Genomic DNA, 20,346 nt, shown 5'->3' on the forward strand with positions numbered 1-20,346 from the left:
TTGGAGGGCAACATGGAGGGTAAAAATTGTAGAGGGAGACCAAGAGATCAATTCACTAAGCAGATTCAGAAGGATGTAGGTTGCAGTAAATACTGGGAGATGAAGAAGCCTTCACAGGATAGGGTAGCATGGAGAGCTGCATCAAAACAGTCTCAGGACTGAAGAACACAACAACAACAACAACATATATGAAGCAGTTAACACATTCACTCAAAAGATGTCCACAATACCTGTAAGAATATATACATATATATAAAAAAATCAGGCTATATGATTACATTAAGCTAATCAACAGAAACATTCATCAGGAAGTTACTAGCATATCAAATTGCATTAATTTTAACTCTGAGGGCATGTTCCAATACCTGCCGTGACACATTAAACGCCAGAAGAAAATCTATAATCAAATAAATTTGACAATAACAAACAACTTCAGGAGATAAGAGTGGATAAAGGGTAATAGAAATGTTAGCATAAGATGAAGGTTGCTATAAGAGTCCAGACTGCACAGTTATAAGTCAACAATGTAGGAAAGGATAGACTGCCACTTACCATAAAGAAAGACATGTTAAGTTGCAGACAGGCACAATTAAAAAACACTTACACAAAGCTTTCGGCCACAGTCTTCATCAGCAAAGGAGAAACAGAGAAAAACACACACACACACACACACACACACACACACACACACACACACACACCACCGTTCATACACACAAGCAAGCACATCTCGCGCATGGTGCGTGATTCTCTGTTTCTCTATTGCTGATGAAAGCTGTGGCCGAAAGCTTTATGTAAGTGTCTTAATAGTGCCTGTCTGCAACATTGCGTGTCGTCTTTATGGTGATAAGAGCCCATCTTTTCCTACATTGTTTATATTCCTATGTGGATTTTCCATTGTTTGTTATCGGTCAAGGTTGGCATGGAAATGAGTCTACATTTACCATGCCAATGACCCTGGAGTGATCTCCACTCTTACTGAAGGATAAATGCAGACACAGATATATGCACAGGTGAATCTACAGCATGCGGTCACACTCAGAAACTAAGTTTATATGTGTAATGTTATTAAAAAACCATGGAGCCTCCCAAGGTGGGTCAGTTTGTGTGCCTCAATGATACAGCTAATGGTACTGCAAGTGCAATCACAATGGACAGGTATCTGTAGAGAAGCCACACTAACATAAGATTCCTGAAGAGGGGTGGCAACCTTTTCAGTAGCTGGCTGGGCATCAGTTTGGATGACTGATGGATCTGGCCTTGTAACATTAGCCAACTTGATATTGCTGTGATAGTACTAGGAATGGCTAAAAGTAAGATGAAACTATAGCTCGTATTTTTTTCTTGGGGGTTTGCAGCTTTACTGTATGACTTAATAACTAGCCTCTGGCATCCTCTTTGTAAAAATAGTCCAGAGGTAAAATAATACCCCACTCGGATCTCAGGGTATGGATATCATCATCAAGAAAAACAAAACTACAATTGCAGGGGTCGGAGTGTGGAATGTAGGAGCCCTTATTCAGGTTGACTAGCTACAGAATTTAAAAAAGGAAATGTGTAGGTTGACATTAGATATAGCAGAACCTAGTGCAGTGGCAGACAGAACATACCTTCTAGCCAAGTATGTAGAAAGTTACAAACACAAAATCAAATAGGGGTAACACAAAATGAGGTTTAATAATGTGTAAGAAAACAAGATTGTGGGTAAGTTTCTATCAATTGTACGGTGGATGCATTTTCACAGCCAAGATAGAAATCAAGTGAACACACACTACAAATCTACACGTTCTTATGCCAATCAGCTCTTCAGATGATGAAATTGAAAGAAAGTAAGATGAGATAAAAGAAATTATTCAAACAGTCAAGGGAGGTGAAAATTTAATTGTGATGATAGACTGGAATTCAACAGCAGAAAAAGAAAGAAATGGAAAAGTAGTAGCAGAACATGAACTGAGGGAAAGGAATGGAAGAGGGAGTAGTGAAGAGGAGAAGAATTTTGTACAGGACTTTCTTATATCCATAAGAATTGTGAAAAGTGTGAAGAACACAAGACTATCAGCCTAATACCACAGGCATTGTAAGCTCTTGTTTGAGTTTCGAATAGAGGGCTGCACAGGACGCTAGAAGAAGCACTTTGGAGAGGAGGAACATGGTTTCAGAAGGGGAAAAGGGACACGAGATCCTATTGGACTTCTAAGGACTATTCAGAAAACATATATTTTAAAAAAGGGCCAAGAAGTATTTGTGGCCATCATAGACTTTGAAAATGCCTTTGAGAGGATGCTGTGGGATAAGCTGACAGATGTTTTGAAGAGGAAGGGAGTAAAGCTGATGGAGAGAAGACCGATTGCAAACCTGTTCTTGACGAGGAAGGCAAGGTTATGAACAGTAAATGGGACCTCAGAAGACAGAACGATCAAGAGAGAGATCAAACAGGGTTGTTATCTCTTACTGATCCTATTCAACATTCATTTAGAGGAAACGGTGAAAAATAGTTTGGATGGGAAAAAGAAGCATCAGGATAGATGGGTGGAAAATAGAATGCATAAGATTCGCAGATGACAAAGTGATTGCTGCAGAAAAAGAAGATTTGAAAGATAAGTGACCTGAATGAAGGCTGTGTAGTATACAGTATGAAAAAATGGAATGCGTGGTTACACGCTTAAAGAAAAACAGGCAAAGTATGATTTAGGGCCAGCAACCACAGAACGCATGAGAAGATTCAAGTATTTGGGAAGCTGTATTAGGGAAGATACACATTCTGAAAAAGACATAAAAGTGAGAATGGCACTGGCAAAAGCGGCAGAGACTCTTAGCTATTGTTTTAACATAAAACTAAGGAAGTGACTAGTGAAATTTCTGATATAGGGCTTGCAGCAGCAAAGACTCTTAGCTAGTTGTTTTAACACATAACTAAGGAAGTGACTAGTGAAATTCCTGATATGGGGCTTGCTCATGCACAGAACGGAATCACGGACATTGAGAAAGCAGGAAAACAGGAGAATCGAAGTTTGTGAAATGCAGATATGGTGCAGAATGATTCAGATATGCTGGACTTTCAAAGTCAGGAATGAGGAAGTACTGAGAAGAGTTGGAGAAGACTGGAAGATGCTTCTAACACTGAAGAACAGGAAGCTAAACTGGTTAGGATATAAATTTAGACAAAACTGCCTTCTAGTAGAGGCAACTGAAGGTTTTATTTTAGGGAAGTGAGGGAAGGGTAGAAGAAGATACCAAATGCTGGATAAAATCTGTAAACCACAAGAAGGGTACCAAAGAATGAAGATGAAATCAGAGGAGAGAAAATTGTCTAAACCTGCCGAAAGACAGGTAACCAAATGAAGGTGATAATAATGTAATCATCGCTCTTACTTGGTTTAAAATCTTGAAAGAAGTTTGCATATTTGGAAAAGACCTGGAGACTCCGCAAGATTTCAAATAGATTTCATAACCAGAGTTTAAACTGCAAAACTTTTCCAGTTGTAGAAGTGGTCACTGGCCATAATTTTTTTGTTATTAACTGCAGATTCAAACTGAAGAAATCGCAGAAAGGTAGGAAATTAATGAGATGGTACATGGACACATTGAAAGAACCAGAGGTTGTTGACAGTTTCAAGGAGAGCATTTGGCAACAACTGACTGTTCAGGAGTAAAAACACAACAGAAGAAGCAGCCTTCAGAGACAAAATAGGAAAGGCAGCTAGGGATGAAATAGGCAAAAAGACAAGGACGAGGGGTAACCCTTGGATAATGCAAGAGATCCTGAATAGAACTGATGAAAGAAGAAAACATAAAAATTCAGCAAATGAAGCAGACAAAAGGGAATACAGGGTGAATTCATCTCAAATCACGCAGGTCATGTCAATTCTGGAAAAAAAATATATCAGACTTCTATATCGTAAGTGTTACGAAATAAACTATTTTTGTTTTATCTTAATTTATGTAAATAGTCTGACTCTTTGAAAAATGTATGTTTTGTAAATAACTCTTAAAACAAAACACATGTAATTATGAACAATATCTTCTCTGCTCCGGCTATTTGTATTACACACATATTTATTACTAAAAATGTAAAAAAATGCATTTTTACAAATTATTTACTCGAAAACCCCCATCCAAAAACTTTTGAGAATTACACAAAATATTGTTTGATTAATATGTTAGTAGCCACTGCAAAAGCCGTGGGCAAAATTTTTCTGTGTAAAGTGTTAAAAATTTTTCAACATTCTGTGTATTTTGCATCACTGAATTTCTTGTGTAAAATATGCATGTTGGCAACACTGTTTCCAGCACTCTTCTATTTACAACAATAGAGTGAGAACTTGCACATAAACCATTCTGCATCGCGTTATGTGTTTGGTTTGAACTTTTTGTTAGATACAATGTCAGTGAGGAAATAAAGTAGTGAAAGAGTGACTATGAAAAAAAGACACAAGAGGGTGATGTCACAGAAAAGTGAAAAAACACTTCACATTTGTTGGAAATATGTCAGAGGTATTGCAGGAATATTCTGGTCCTCAAGTAACGATATGACATCACATCTATTGTGCAAGAATTGTTACACTCACTACAAGAAGAAATTTAGGGAAACCCAACTGAACGATCAGCATCACCCGACTGTGAAACTGAAGACAGTGCAGATGTTTATATTCCTGGGTGTGGAGTAGCTGATAAACTGAATGTTGGCATTTCTGCTGTAGCCTCTACCATATACTCCCTTTAAACACCCAGGAAAGGTAAGACACATAAGAGAAAAACAGTATGTAAAAACAAAAGTGGAAGAAATTGAAACAACTTTCCCACAAGCAACATCTTCGAAACTTTGTGAAATGTATAATGTAGATGCACTTGGTGCAGAACCTGAGATAAGTGATATGTGCACAAAATGTGATGTACGGTTTCAAAACCTAAATACTGCTATCTCTACAGCCACCTATACTGAGAAGGTACAGTTACTGTCGCTGATAACAGGTAGCTACTCTAAGCAGCGGATAAAGAAATGCATACCCACTTCCTCACATTATTTGATTTCAAAAGCTCATAAAATAAAGAATGAAAAAGGTATTTGGGCATGCCCAGATTCTTGCTGTATGAATTTGTTGCAAGATGATAACCTTACTGTTGCTCTGGAGTATTAAGTAAGTGATGACAAAGATTGCAGCAGGCGATGTCCTAACCAGGCTGACGTTATCAGTTAGTGAAAATGGTGAAAAAGTTAAAAAGGTACAAAGATATATGACAAGATCAATAAGGGAACCAATCTCCTAATGAAAAAGGAGAACACGAAATTAAAAATTGGTCTCACAAAATTCTACTCCTTACGACCAAAATGGCTAAAATGCCAGTGAAGGAAGTATGCACATATATTTACTGCACTAATTTGAAATTTGTTTGTTTTGCCATAAGCAGTGTCACAGGCAAGAAGTATACAGAGATGGACATGGTGCTTTTATGCATATGACAAGAGCTGCAAGGTAAATGTTGGTTGCAGGAGTGTGAAATGTGTCCTGGTGCTGAAGTGATGACTGTTGAAGCATTACACCTTCAGGATACTGACAATGACATAACCTATGCATTGTGGGAGGGAGGAGAGTTGGGGAAGAAGACTGTAGAGCCAGAGAAGTTTGTTACAAAGGTTAGGTGTTGGGTGATGAAAAGAATAGCTCACAATCATATCCGGAGGATTCAGAGACAGGCTATGGAAGAAGTAAAATCAGCCACATCCCAGAGTACTGACACATCAGTTCTTCATTTCGACTTTGCTGAGAACTGACCTGTTGCTTTGCAGAATGAAATTCAAAGTTAATCACTGGCACACATCACAGATATCAATAGCGACGAGTGTTGCTCACTTTCTTGTAACATAACACTGTTTTGCTATTGTCAGTGATGATGTCATTCATGACAGTGCACTTGCATGCTATGCTGTCAGCATGATAACTGATGATGTAGAATCTAGAGGCCATGCATTCCATAAACATGTTTATGTGACTGATGGTGCAGCATCTCAGTTTAAAAACCGCTTTCAGTTTTATGAGCTTGGTCAACATTGTAGCACAGGAATTAAGGGGGGAAAAAAAGGTATTTTCAACAACAGGTCATGGGAAAAGTGCATGTGATGGGGTAGAAGGTCTCTGGAAACATCTTGCAACAAGATTTAATCTCCAGCATGAAGCTATTGATGATGCTACTGGATTTGTACACAAACACACATGTTTTAGTAACTAGCATGAAACTCTTAATTCCAAATGAAAGTACATTAAGGGAATTCCATTTAAAAGGAAAAAAAGAAGAGTGGTCTGCTATGAAGCCTGTGGTAGGAATTCAATCAAGTCACTACTGGGTTGCAACCTGGAATGCCACATACATTGCGATTACTGTTCTCCACAAAATGCAGCCTGTTACTGTGTGTGAAATGCAGAGACCACACTATACATTAGAAGATTTTGTAGTGAGCCACTTGATTTTGTGCTTGTGTGACAATCAGTGGTGGACAGGACAGATAATAAGTGTCTCATGAGCTGCAAGATATAACCATCTCCTTTATGACACCTCAAGGTTCTGCTAATGCTTTCAAATGGTCATCATCAAAAGATCAGTGTGCAGTTCCCATTTCCCAAGTACCACTCTTGTTGGATTATCCTTGCCCGTGTGAAAATTCAGCTTGGCGATTTTTTTTTTTTTTATGAAAAAAAAGAGAAAAAAAACCACTCTTTTGAACAGTGCAGTATGGATTTTTACACTGCAGGCAATTTTAATTCATGGGAAGTCTTGAAGAAGTAAAATCATGACAAAAGACAATAATAATTTGTGATTAATGTCATAAAAGAAAAATGGGTATAAATGTTTTATAGAATATCTAATTTTTGTTATAAAATGCTTTTGAACGAAATTATGAATTGTCTTCCTACTCATTGATATTATTATAAAATAATTATTTTGATTTAGAAATACCAGTTTTGCATGACATTTACTTCCAATCAGTGATCAATTTAAATATTCAAGTGTCCATGACACTTGAGAGTTGAGGTAGGTCAACCTAAAAAATTTCATTTTGTACAGACAAGTATTGCCCACTCTGATTGTACATTTCCTAAGTACAATGACCAACTAATGTGCCATGAAATTTTTAGAACATTTAGGATGGGGGTTTTGGAGAAAATAATTTCTAAATAACAAAAAATTTCAGATTATTTCATCTTTATGTACAAATATTTTGACAATTTAAGAATTTAATGAATTAATGTCATAGCTGACTGTTTGCAGTTCATCCACTTTACCATTTCCCAAGACAGTTAACATCTTGTGGCTATTTATAATTTCAAAACATAATTTTGAAATTTGCAGAAATGTGTATGTATTAATCATGCCTCATAGTATTGGGAATAAGGTATTTATTGAAAATAAATTCAGGTCTCTATCACTTTTGGTTTCTTTATGATGATTTTTCAATTTTCCTTTTTGTTACAACATTTCCACAAATACTCTCATTCAGAGAGGTCTGTAGCATTTTAACAAACCATCAGAAAATCAAAATATTGTAGTTTTGGAGAGGTATCACGGAACTTCAACTTTTTTCCCCCAGCAAACTCTGAAATAGTGATGCGAGACATTCTCCCTTGACCTGTATGATTTGGGATGAAATTGCCCTACATATTTCTAAAAAGTGCAAAATGGCAAAGCGGGAATTGCTAGGTGAGAAATGCTAGGGTGTAGACGAAGCATGCACAATTAGGGAATAGATAGCTTCCAATGATAGGAAAATCAGGAGACCAGCAGAGTAAACAGAAGCAGCTGTATGAATAACTCAGATGGCAACGTAGTACTATGAAAAGAAAGGAAAGTTAACGGTGGGATAAATATAAATGACAGAAATGAGCTTGCAGGCAGTATTCTAGAAAGGGACGAAAAAGTAGATGAAAATGAAAATTAAAAAGGGTTTCCAGTTTAGTTTAGAATCAATATTTATTCCAGGTAGTTCTACACATTTTGCTTCTATGGGTTTAGCTAGTCCCAGTAGCTGATGTTGAGTTTTCTCTGGGTTACACAGTAGTTTATTAGATGTGAACTAGTTTAGTGTTGAGGAGAGTTTGTCCCGTGATACCCGGCTTAACCTTATCCTATCTCAATCTTTGGTTACTAATGCAGAAAACTGAATGAAGCCCAACATAACGTGGCAAAATGTTAATTGCAACAATGAAGAAGAACAATCCAAGGGCATAGCCCTGAGGCACACCAGATGTGACTTTCTTCAGGGAAGAAAACATTTTGAATTGATGCAAATTGCCTCCTGTTATTTAGATAAGAATTAATTACTTATAATGCTATATTATTTATTCATAATACCGCAATTTGGTTAGTACGATGTCATAGGGGATACAGTCAAAAGCCATACTCAAATTGCATAGCTCAAGAGAGATCACAATCTTATTTTCAAATGCAGTTAGTGTCTGATTAACAATTTCAAGGACTGCAGAAGTGATACTTTTTCCTTGTTGAAAGCCATGCTATCTGCTACAAAGAAGGTTGCATTTTTCAAAGTAATTACTAAGCTACATGTGAAAAATTGCTTCAAATACATTGGAAAAGATTGTAACAATAGACATTGGCCTGTAGTTCTCAGGGAGATGCTTTTCCCCCTTTTGTATGTAGGAACAACTTTTGAAATTTTGAGCTGGTCTGGGAAAACTCCAAATTCAAGGCAATTATTCATAATAAAAATAAGGGTTGCAAATTAGTGTACTGTCCCTTTTATTGTGTAGTTACACAGTCAGCAAAAGTTCATGCTTTTCTAGTCACAAAATACTAAAAAACAGCGTTTACTATAGCTATGGGTGTGGCAAGATTGCAACAGAATTCATGTCTTCTGTGAAGCTGATCAGCAAGAATATCAGATTCTGGTGTGTGTGATTGGTTAATTTAGATCTTCATTCCTGTACTACAGTAGTAAAGCATTTATTAAGCTCTTCTGGTTCAGTGAGGACGTCTTTAGTTCAGGTAGAAGTGGATTCTTGTGTCATTATATACCAGGTAACCTTACATTTTTTCAGAGCTCATTCCATGTAATTTTCATAGGTTATAATCCGAACCACTTCAGACAGGGGGGGTTACCTTCATAGTCTCGGATGTTAATGAATGTAGCATCTGTTAAAATTCAGGAGTAAGTAAGAAACATGTATTTTTTTGTTTTCTCCAAAAAAATTCCTGCCCAAAGATACAGGCCTCCAAAGATAACACTGCATCAGGCAGGGGGGTTACCTTCATAGTCTCAGATGTTATTAAATTTAGCATATATTTAAATTCAGGAGTAAGTAAAAAACACTTTTTTTTTGTTTTCTGCAAAAAAATTCCAGCCCAAAGATACAGGCCTCCAAAGATAACACTGCGAACACCATTTTGAAGATGCGAATTTTGGAAAATTTTTAAAATGCTGTATCTCTGTAACAGTTCTAGCTATTTTGTTAAGAGTTTTTTTTGTTTTTTTTGTTTTTTTTGTTTATTTGAATGATAATTGCTTTATCATTACAATGGTATCCTCCGTTTGGACATACCTGTCAAAGTTCTTTTACTGTCACCTTTTGAATTTTTTTAATAATTTACAGAATTTTTTTTCTTTCAAAAATGCCAATCCAGAAAAGTTAAATTTTTTCTGTTGATTAGTACCATGTATATTCTCTGTAAAGGAGACCTTCCACTTTTAAGTTGGACAGGCTTTATTTTTAAAAAATCATTTTTTAACTTTCAAGGGTAATGTATGTCTTCACTGAAATTGTTTCTTAATAATTTCTTTGTTACAATGTTTACTTCTATTGTCTTTGTTACATTATTTCTTATCAGTTTCATTGTTGCAGTTATTTCTTTTCACTTTAATTGTTGCAGATTTTTCTTTCACTTTGTTATAATAATAATAATAATAACAAAGATTTTATTGTCTTTAGGCCATTACAGCAATTGACAACATCAAATGAAGTTACAATTTATAATACAGTGTGATGAGGTATTGACTACTGAAATATTTTAGCTTATATTACAATAAATGTACAGTGGGTCATCTGTTGGATTACTGCATTTTACAGTTGAAGAATTCATTGATATCATAGAACGGGTGGGCAATAAACCATTCATGCATTCTTTCTTCGAATGTATGTTCAGGAAGATCCTGTATGGCATGTGGCAGCTTATTAAATAGCTTGTGCCCTGTGACTTCATAGCTATTTATTGATTTTGATAGTCTGTGGTAAGGCGTGTATATGTGTTTGATGCTTCTTGTGTTTTAACAATGTACATTTTCTCTACGTTTCACATCTTGTAGGTTCTTCTTCGTAAAGATTAAGACATTGTATATATAGAGGTTTATTACAGTCATAATTTTTTGTTTAGTAAATAAGGGTTTGCAGTGAGCCTTATGTGAAGAATTTGTAATTATCCTAATGGCTTTCTTCTGCAATAATAGGATGTCATGTATATGACTACAGTTACCCCACAAGATAATGCCATAGGATATTATACTCTGGAAAAATGCAAAATAAGATGATCTGATGTATGTTTCAGGTACACAATTTCCGAGTTGTCTTAATAAATAAATTACTCTAGATAGTTTACTACTAATATAGTTTACATGTTGGTCCCAGGATAACTTTTCGTCTAAATAAACTCCCAGGAATTTAACAGAAATAGGGTCATCAGATAGTGGCTTGTCTCTTAGGGTGAAGATTATCTGCTGAGTTTTATTTTCATTTAGCAGGAAACCATTTGCTCTGAACCAATATGCTGCATGAGTGAGTGTATTTTCAGCACAGGTTTTAAGATCATTAAGACTGTTACTGCTATGGAGAAAAGTCATATCATCTGCATACAATACAGTGGTGGATCTAATAAATGAGGGGAGGTCATTGATCATTATCAGAAACAGGAAGGGCCCCAGTACAGATCCCTGAGGCACACCTACTTTAACATTTTCTATGTTTGACATTTCCTTACCAACACAAACTACCTGTTTACGGTTGCTGAGAAAAGCTTTTAATAGTCTGAGACTGTTTTCTTTGATGCCGTAGAATTCTAGTTTCTCTAGTAGTGGCATGTGCTCAACACAGTCGAAGGCCTTGCTTAGGTCACAGAATGAGACCTGAGCAAAGCCTTTGTTCTCAAAAACTTTGAGGATGTAACTGACTACCGTGTTGATTGCATCAATGGTCGACAGATTCTTCCTAAACCCGTATTGTGTATCATTAATTATTCCTAGATTCTCAAAGTGAGATGATAATTGTTGGTATATGATGCATTCTATTACCTTGGAGAAAGCGGATACTATTGCAATAGGCCTGTAGCTAGATGGAGAGTCTTTATCTCCCTTTTTGTATACTGGGACGATCCTAGACAGTTTCAACTCATCAGGAAAATATCCCTCAAGTAAGCACTTGTTTATGCAATGGGTTAAGGGGTGGAGAATGTGGTCACACACTTTTTTTAGCAGGTTGCATGATATGCCATATATATCTAAGCTATCAGATGATTTCAGTTGTTTTATGACCCCTTGTACATATCTAGGCGATACTTCGGAGAAGGTTACCATGCTTGTATTTAGTGACTGTCTACCCCAATTTTGGGAGAGTAACTCTGATGGACTAATGTCTGGTTTGATAATTGTGTCTCCTATTTCTTTCACTGAATTAATAAAAAACTCATTGAGTGTTTGTGGTGGGATATTAATTTTGTGATGCTGAAGATTAGATGGGTAGATCACATAACTAATGAGGAAGTATTGAATAGGATTGGGGAGAAGAGAAGTTTGTGGCACAACTTGACCAGAAGAAGGGATCGGTTGGTAGGACATGTTCTGAGGCATCAAGGGATCACCAATTTAGTATTGGAGGGGAGCGTGGAGGGTAAAAATCGTAGAGGGAGACCAAGAGATGAATACACTAAGCAGATTCAGAAGGATGTAGGTTGCAGTAGGTACTGGGAGATGAAAAAGCTTGCACAGGATAGAGTGGCATGGAGAGCTGCATCAAACCAGTCTCAGGACTGAAGGCCACAACAACAACAACAACATTAATTTTGTCTTTTTTAGTATAATCAGGACTGAAGACCACAACAACAACAACAACATTAATTTTGTCTTTTTTAGTATCTCTGGCAGCACTGTTAATTACTTTCCAAGCGGTTTTGCATTTATTGGTGGAATTATGTATGCTGTTGGCATTGTAGGTTTTTTTGGCTTGCAGGATGGCTTTTTTGTATTCATTCCTGCATTCCACATAGGCTGATTTGGCACAGTCAGACTTCATACTATTGTATATGTTGTACAGTAACAAAACTTGTTTCTTTAGATCTGTCAGCTGTTTAGTGTACCATATATTTTGTCTGTTTTGAGATCTGGATTTGTGGCTGCTGTCCATTATTTTGATTTTCTTTATGGGAATACTATGGTTAAATAGGGTCAAGAATGCATTAAAAAATCTATCAAATATTATTTTGGCTGGCAGGTCATTACTTGATGTGTAATGTCCAACGACACTACAATGGCCAAACCAGGATCTGTCAGCAAGGGAATTACGAAATGTGTTAATTTTATCCTCAGTTATGGGTCTGGTAATCACAACTGTTGGGACAGGTCTGTTTGCATTGCTCCTATTGAGGGGAATTTTACTTGCATAATTTAGAGATACGGAGTCATGGTCAGAGAATGGGAACACTACAACTTCGCATGTGTTTTCAGTGGTCTTGTCAGTTTGTTTGTCATGGTTGTTCGTTGTAGGTTTCTGTTTTGTAGTTGATCAGTGCTAATTTGTTTACTGAAGAGGCTTCTAAGAAATCTGAGACCATCCAGTGAGTTCTGTGTTTTCATAAGGAATTTGCCAGTTGACACAGTTGCAGTGTATTTTGTGAAAAGGACTGTTTGAAATGTCTTCTGACTGGGGCCACAGGAGAGTGAAGTGTGCTCACTATTTGCATAGCCATAAAAGAGTGATATATAAGACAAACAAAAAATCAGACTTTGCTCAGGTTAGGAATAAGTGTTCTCATTTGAAACCTCTGTTTCAAAGTGAAGATGTTTCCTGTCGACTTTTTGTGTTCTAAATGTTTTGACAGAATAACAACATTGATAGTATCTGAACAAGGTGAAGCCCCTAATGGTGCAAATGATGCAGATTTTGCATCAATAGAGGAAGAATTAAATACCCTGAATCAGTCAACTACAGAAGTAGGTTTTAGTCCTGTTAAGAAACAGTGGTTAGTGAAGTCGAGTCATAAGCTCCATGCATCAAGAAAGCACAGATAAATTACTAAAAATATGGATGAATACACTACAGCAAAACTGACCACACTCTTCAAAGTAGAAATTCCAACTTCAGAATAAAATGGACCAAAGCACTCTTGCACCTCTAGCCAGGAATTTTTCATAAACATCAATTCAGCTGTTGAGTATTGTGCATCCGACAGTGAAATGGTGGAAGTTTCAACTATTATTCCAGAGAGATTTCCAAAGAAAACAATATTGAACCACGTGGTAGACAAATCAAGAAATTTGAGGTCTGTAAAAGGAGTCTTTGGAAGACCAGATCCCTATTATAGTCATCCTGTAGAAGCAACACGCGTTGAAATAGTTCAGTCATTTTATCTGGAAGATAAATGGGACTGTTCTCGCCAGAATGTCAACTGAAAAGACACTATAACTGTAACAGTTGAAGATCACAAAGTTGTGGAAGTGAAGAGGTAGACAACTTGCAGTATTAAAGAAACTTTTGCAATTTATAAGAGCAACTACACAACTTCACATATTGGAAGATCAAATCTAGAGATGTCTGTTTATGTGTGTACTGCGTGAATTTTGAACTTTGTATGGTAACTTTGAAGAACTTACTGGAGACGTGACATATGACACCTTGGTTGGGTGTGTTAAGTCATTAGTAGTCTGTGACTTAAAGTGAGAGACTTATTTGTTTCAGGAATGTGGTGACTGCCCTTAAAAGGGAGGACTATATTTACAGACACTTGGCCTGGAAGATGTAGCAGATAACTCTGCAGAAATTACATATGCGACGTAGGAGGGAAATAAACTAATTAAGAAAACTTTCACCTTTGACAGTTTCATTGATGAATTTGGTAAATGGTTAGTGAAAGCAGTAACACACCAGCATCTGAAGAAATTGCAACAACACACTGCAGAAATGAAAGGGTGTGTACAGGCTGAAGAACTAAGTTTAGTGCTTCACTGTTATTTTGCTGAGAAGTGGTCTGTAATTCTCCCACAAGAAGTACAAGGGTATCATTAGAGTAATGGTCAGGTTTCAATTTTACAGGAGTGACATATTTTCAAAACAAGACCACAAGTGTTGCAGCTATAATTGATGACACAGGACATGACTCAGCACATGCCTTGCTAGCAATGCGCAAGGTTTTATGTATGGAAAAAAATTCAATTGTTTATAAAACCTGTTCAATCTAAAAGTGGAAGCTCTCTTTTTCAGGGAATGAAGAACTATATCATACTAATCAACAGAAAAACCAAAATCAAAATTTTATGAACTGACATTTTAAAAAAATCCATAGATTATAAAAAAGGTCAGAATGCTATAGTAAAAGAGCTTTGACAGATAAGTCGAAATGGAGGATTTCTTTGTAATCATAAAGCATCTTTCAAAAAAATCTAGGACTTTTCCAGAGATACAGCATTTTTAATTTTTTTCCACAATTTGCATCAAAATGGTCCTCTCCATCTTTTGAACGTTGATGCCATTTTAAAACCTTGGTAGTTGTTCACCAGTCTTCTAAATTTGTTCCTGTCAGGAATTTCTCTCTATGAGATACCAATCTGGCTAAGATCTTTTTCACATTCTTCATACCATCTCGGCCTTGTTTTCTTAGCAGAGGTTGAAAATACCGCTTCAGTTGCAAATTACTTTATTTTCACACGACCGGTTTCGGACTGTTATAAACCCATCCGCAGGTGTTGTAGCTATGCTGTGGTCCCCAAGCGCCGCATTTACCAGGCACTGTGTGCTGCCTATGAGTGCAGAACAGGGATTAGCACACTGTATGCTTGTTTTCTTAGATTGGATGAAACTCCATATTCTTTTTGTTGGTCTGTCACTGTCCATCCTCATGAGATAACCGTAAAATAACAATCATCTCTTCTTAATGGATGCAGTTACAGGTTCTGTCTTGCTATACAAGTCCTCATTCGTTCTCATTCACCATTGTCCATCAACCCATCTATTACCTAGTATTTTCCTTAATATCCCACGCATATAAGCCCTCAGGTTTTACAACTGTATTATAATGTCAGAACTTGGCCCCTACACTCATTGACTTTTTGCTATAGGTATTCTTTGTCAGTTGGTATGCCTGGTCTAACTTCCTCATCCTGACATTAATTGTTTCTTCTTCTAACCATTCTCCTGGATGACTTCACCGAGATACCTGAAATTCTTAACTTGTCCGATTTTTCACAGATTGGTGATCATCCATTAAGGGCCATCACAGATGTTCGTCATATATTTTGTCTTTTGAATAGAGATTTGGAGTCCAACTTTTTCAGCAATTTCTGACAGCCTATTGATCTTGTTGACTGCTGACTCTATGTTGTTAGCAAAAATGGCTAGGTCATCGGCAAAGGCCAAGCAGTCAATGCACACCCCTTTTAGGGGTTTAGGGTAAGTATCAAATCTATATATGTCAGGGAACAAGTTTTTCAGTTTGTTTTCAAATCTTACTTTGCTGTCTGTCAGACATTTTATATCACTGGGTAAGTGATAAAATTTTTTGTTACAGCATTAAGCAACCCTTATCATGCTAAATGTGGAGTAATGAATGTCATTTTTCTTTCTAGTATAACAATCATGTACATCATTGTTCCTTTTGTACTGTTCTGGATTGTTTTACAAAAAAAACTTCATGAGGGAATAAACATACTGTCAAGTTTTAGTCAGAATGCCCAACTCCTTAAACAGATGTATACAAAATGATTGTGGGTGAGCAACGTAAATTATTCTTACAGCACCTTTTTCAGCAAGGAAGACTTTCTTTCTTAAAGATGATTACCCACGAACATTATTCCATACAACATTATTCAATGAAAATATGTCGACTTACTGATCTGTCTCTGCCTAGGGATAGTAATAATCCTATGTGCAAATGTGGGTGAACTAAGTTGTTTTAGGAGTTTCAAAATGTGCATTTTTCCAGTTTAAATTCTCATCAATATGGACTCCTAAAAATTTGAAGTTTCTACCCTATTTATTATTTCCTCACCATATGTGACACTTACCATTGGTACATGTATGAAACTTAATATGTTGTGCCTTTTTAAAACTGAGGGTGAAACCTTTGCAGAAAGCCAGTCAATGATACTTTTAAGAACATTGTTTACCATTTCTTCTGATTCTGTATGTATAATTGGAGTGATTACAATACTAATGTCACCTGCAAGGAACAACAGCATACCTAACACTGAGCTTTGGGTAACCTCATATGTGATTTCTACCCAATCAGAATTACACCCCCGAACTATATTGACAGAATTACTACGTACAACTTCCGGCATTCCTTTGGCTAGATATGACATCATCCATTTGTTGGCTATACCATCAACCCCATAAAACTTGAGCTTATCTAGGATACTGTGATTCTCTCAGTTAATGCTTTACATAGATTGCCGAAAATACAAACTAGAACTATTTTATTATTTAATGCTTGTAAAATTTGGGGAGTTAGCTTGTCAGAAATTGGTCTTTCGGGCAAAACATAATACAAAAATCCTTAAATGAGCCATAGCAATTGTTGTGATCTGGCAAATGACAACAATTACACAAAATTGGGCAGTATGTTAACCGTGAGCTAGCTGATCAGCTCCATCCTGAATTGGTAGAAATCTGAAGCTTCAGCAGGTAGTCATTTGTTTTGGATGCAGTCAGTGTTAGCTAATTGACAGTAGTGTGTGAAGATGCCTTGTTTTCATGTGTTACTGTGTTGTACTTCACTCTCCTTTATACTTTTCCCTTTCCTTGTGAGAAGTGTACATAACTGTTGCAGTTACAATGTTTATTAAAGCATGTCAACTTTTCCAGTTTTGTTTGTGAACAACATTTGAAGCATTTGTATCTCTGGGTGTGACTTCCGGTTTTGCAGAAGTATGCAACACAGATTAAAATGCCTGCACTGTGGAACGCAAGCATGGCTTGTTGCCCTTGCATGGCATCTCATCCTGTGCCGGTTTCCATGGGACCCGAGCTTGCTTCTGCCACTCCACGCCACCCCCTCTAACAATTGCCCAATTTACAATAAACACAGTGTAGCAAGGCAGAACATGGGGTGAGAGACAATTACATGTTGAGACAGAACACCATGGCACAGGAGTAAGAGACCACAGCTATGGTGGTCTAGTGATATCACAGGAGAACTGTAAGGAATTAATTATTCTGACTGTAACAGATGAAGCCTGCAATACATTTACATTACTAAATAGTTAAATTCAGGAGAAAGTAGTAGTACACATAGTCTTAACTTTATGTCCATACTCTGGATGCTACAAACAACCATAAGGGATTCTGTCTATTCCTTTGCTCCCAGCATACCTCGTGTGGAGTAACAAATTAGAATGCATATAGTAAAGCTGTCTGCAGAATCTTTTTTACTATTCCTTTTCATGTTTTTCCACTAATGAAATTCTGGAGAGCCTCCCCACAGCAACGAAGTTCTCGTTTGCATTCACAGCGCTTGTCTTTTTATCATTTATTTAATACTGATCGTAACTTTTACATATAAACTGAATCATCGCACTTCCACCAAATATCTCATGTCATACTGTGCTCTAGCTGCTAAGAATTCACCAAGGATTAACAGGATCATAATGCTTACTGTGAATAGCTTTGTTTTGTAAACATTACAATATTTTCTACTGTTCAAATATACCTTTCCACAATTCTGTGCATAAAAACAACAGATAAATAATGTTTAATTTAGGGCAAAAATTATAAACTGATTACAGTAACAAAAACTAACAACAATACACACATGCATTACCAAAGCTCTACAAAGTATCGCACCTGTATCAGATTATGTTTCTTCTGATTGTTAACATGATGTCACTGGTGTTCGGCGCTGTACAGTAAATAACACTGGCATCACATCGAGTCGCGCACACAGCACAGTGCACTGAAAGCAATTAACATTGTCGTGTTGCAGTAACACAATAATAATAATGGGGATTTTAAACAGACTATCTATGCATACTCAAATAATTATACAACTCTCTCGAAAGCCACAAAAATCCCATCGATAAATGCAGATTGAAGGAAATTTACCAAGTTTAATGTCAGATCGACAAGTTCATGACTAATTCGCAAAAACACAAAGCGGCGTGTTTTCGCCACAACATTAAAACGTAGTAGTAACTTGTCAAATTTGCCGCTTTTCCTTATAATTATTTTGAGATATTTTTCACAGTGCTTCACCTTACAATCATTTTTTTCTACATTTACTTTACTTCCTGCACTCAGCAATAAGTAGTGCTACCAACAAACTTTACCAACATAATAAACGTCACTAAACTACGTATTTTTTACAGTGAGATACGAGACGGTATTCCTTTCATGCCCTCTTCTTAATACTTTCCTGACGAGGATAGAAAAATCAATCAAGAATTTTGGTTCTCTTTAGACTTATTATGAACTATGAAATGCGCTTCAGAAAAAAAGCAATAAGATGGAAGATGACTGTCTGCTAACTGTCGTAAAAATATTTCAGCGTTTGCAAATAGACGCATTTGTCATTTCAAAAACTTTGAGAAGATTTTCATCCCATAGAAATTATGACAGATTAAAAGTTGACTTCACCAAAATACTTTCGATACGAGAATGCTTTGCTTTATTTATAAACAAACTTTACGTAAAGTTTGCAAATGGCGAACAGCTGATTCTGAGACTGCGCGGTATACAACATAGTGCAGTACATATGTTGTTCACGTTTTTCTGCACAAAATGCGGAGAAAAAAGTTGAACAGTTGATACTAAACCCGGAAATCCCGAATATACCATTGGGAAGAATGACAATAAGACTCACTTGTTTGAAGTACTACTGTTATTCTCCAGACTTCCTGCTGGTATTTTACTTATCACATGCAAAATACCCAGAAAAAAATTGTCTTCAGGTAACACTAATTACAGGAACGCAGAATGTTGTATTCGCATTGTTGGTGCTTTATAAAGAAATTCGATTTCGCATTAGTGTAGCCACCTGTAGTAATGCAATTGAATAGCTTGTTTTTGGCAAGTGGAGCTACCTAAATACAGGCCTAATCAGCCCTCAAAGCCAGTGTTAAGATTTGTTTTTCATTCATCTCTTTCACACTAGCTTCTGGATCGAGGGGAGAAATAAAGTAGGTGTAAATTCTATTATGCAAGAGGGGTTACGTTATGAATGAAACAGTGTAACAGAGGATGCATATACACTTTAATGGGTATGTGAGGCACAGGAGATAGTTTGTAACAAGAAATCTGTATAGTTCGAGATGTTGTTTAATGTACTAATATATTGTATGGACAGAAAGTTATTTATAGGGCATCATTTACGGGTAGGCTACTGTGGCACAACTGATGTTTTATTTTTGATTTCTCACTGGTTCAGAAGGATATGTTTTGCCCTTCAGCAGAATGTACTTTGCCCTAATAACTAAGATTTGGATATATTGGTCTCCTGAAACTAAGGGAAAACTATGTATATCAATTTGATATATACTATTTCTTTCCTGTTTAGCTTGTAAGGTATGCAGAACGCTGCCCCAGTATTGCCACAAAAAGAAATTGACTCCTTGTGGGGTTCTGTTGAATATTCTCTGCTGAGCAGGGTTGTTTCCTGAAATGGGAACTCAAAATACCAAAATCAGCTAGCCAGTAACAAACTGTACAGATAAAATAAGAAATACATTCAGATTATGTATTTTATCATTTTTGTGAGTGGGTTGTGTTGATAGCCAGCAGTTACTATTTTAGATGAATGATTATATATTACACAATGATCTTCTAATGACAAGCACAGATAGCATTAAGTACTATGTATAAAATATTTATTTATTTACTTTATTTATTTAGCACCAAATTACCACATTCATGATATTGGACTTGACAAAGTACAGAACAGTATAAAATATTACATTTTTACATCATGTACAAAATCTTATCATTGGTATCAAAACATCTTTATAACAAAAACATTATTCTGCTTACGTACATACAGATAGAACAAAAGCTTGAGAAACCCTTTGCTTGATTTTACTGAAACTAGTAAGTAGGCCTACCAGTACTTTAGTTAACTAGACATAGTAACATACAGCACAAAAGCTAGGCG

At 36.4% G+C, this 20,346-nt stretch overlaps 2 protein-coding genes across 5 annotated transcripts in view; one reads left to right on the plus strand and one right to left on the minus strand.

Annotated features, from left to right (window-relative positions):
• LOC126484609 (low-density lipoprotein receptor-related protein 3-like) overlaps positions 1-18,593 on the minus strand; it is a 112,215-nt gene extending 93,622 nt beyond the window's left edge. Inside the window, exons 1-2 of one of the 3 annotated variants that reach the window (XM_050108187.1) lie at positions 18,306-18,593; positions 18,048-18,156 (exon numbers count right to left, since the gene is read on the minus strand). The gene's annotated coding sequence lies outside the window, so the exon portion shown is untranslated. The remainder of the gene's footprint in view (positions 1-18,047; positions 18,157-18,305) is intronic. The other 2 variants (XM_050108186.1, XM_050108184.1) reach the window with 2 other exon arrangements.
• A 303-nt stretch (positions 18,594-18,896) lies between these two features.
• The window catches only part of LOC126484608 (pyruvate dehydrogenase phosphatase regulatory subunit, mitochondrial-like), a 167,034-nt gene continuing 165,584 nt past the window's right edge, over positions 18,897-20,346 (plus strand). For both annotated transcript variants that reach the window (XR_007587888.1, XM_050108183.1), the window contains exon 1: positions 18,897-19,150. The gene's annotated coding sequence lies outside the window, so the exon portion shown is untranslated. The remainder of the gene's footprint in view (positions 19,151-20,346) is intronic.

This window comes from Schistocerca serialis, chromosome 6, assembly GCF_023864345.2.
Source record: "Schistocerca serialis cubense isolate TAMUIC-IGC-003099 chromosome 6, iqSchSeri2.2, whole genome shotgun sequence".
Classification (NCBI taxonomy): Eukaryota; Metazoa; Arthropoda; class Insecta; order Orthoptera; family Acrididae; genus Schistocerca; species Schistocerca serialis.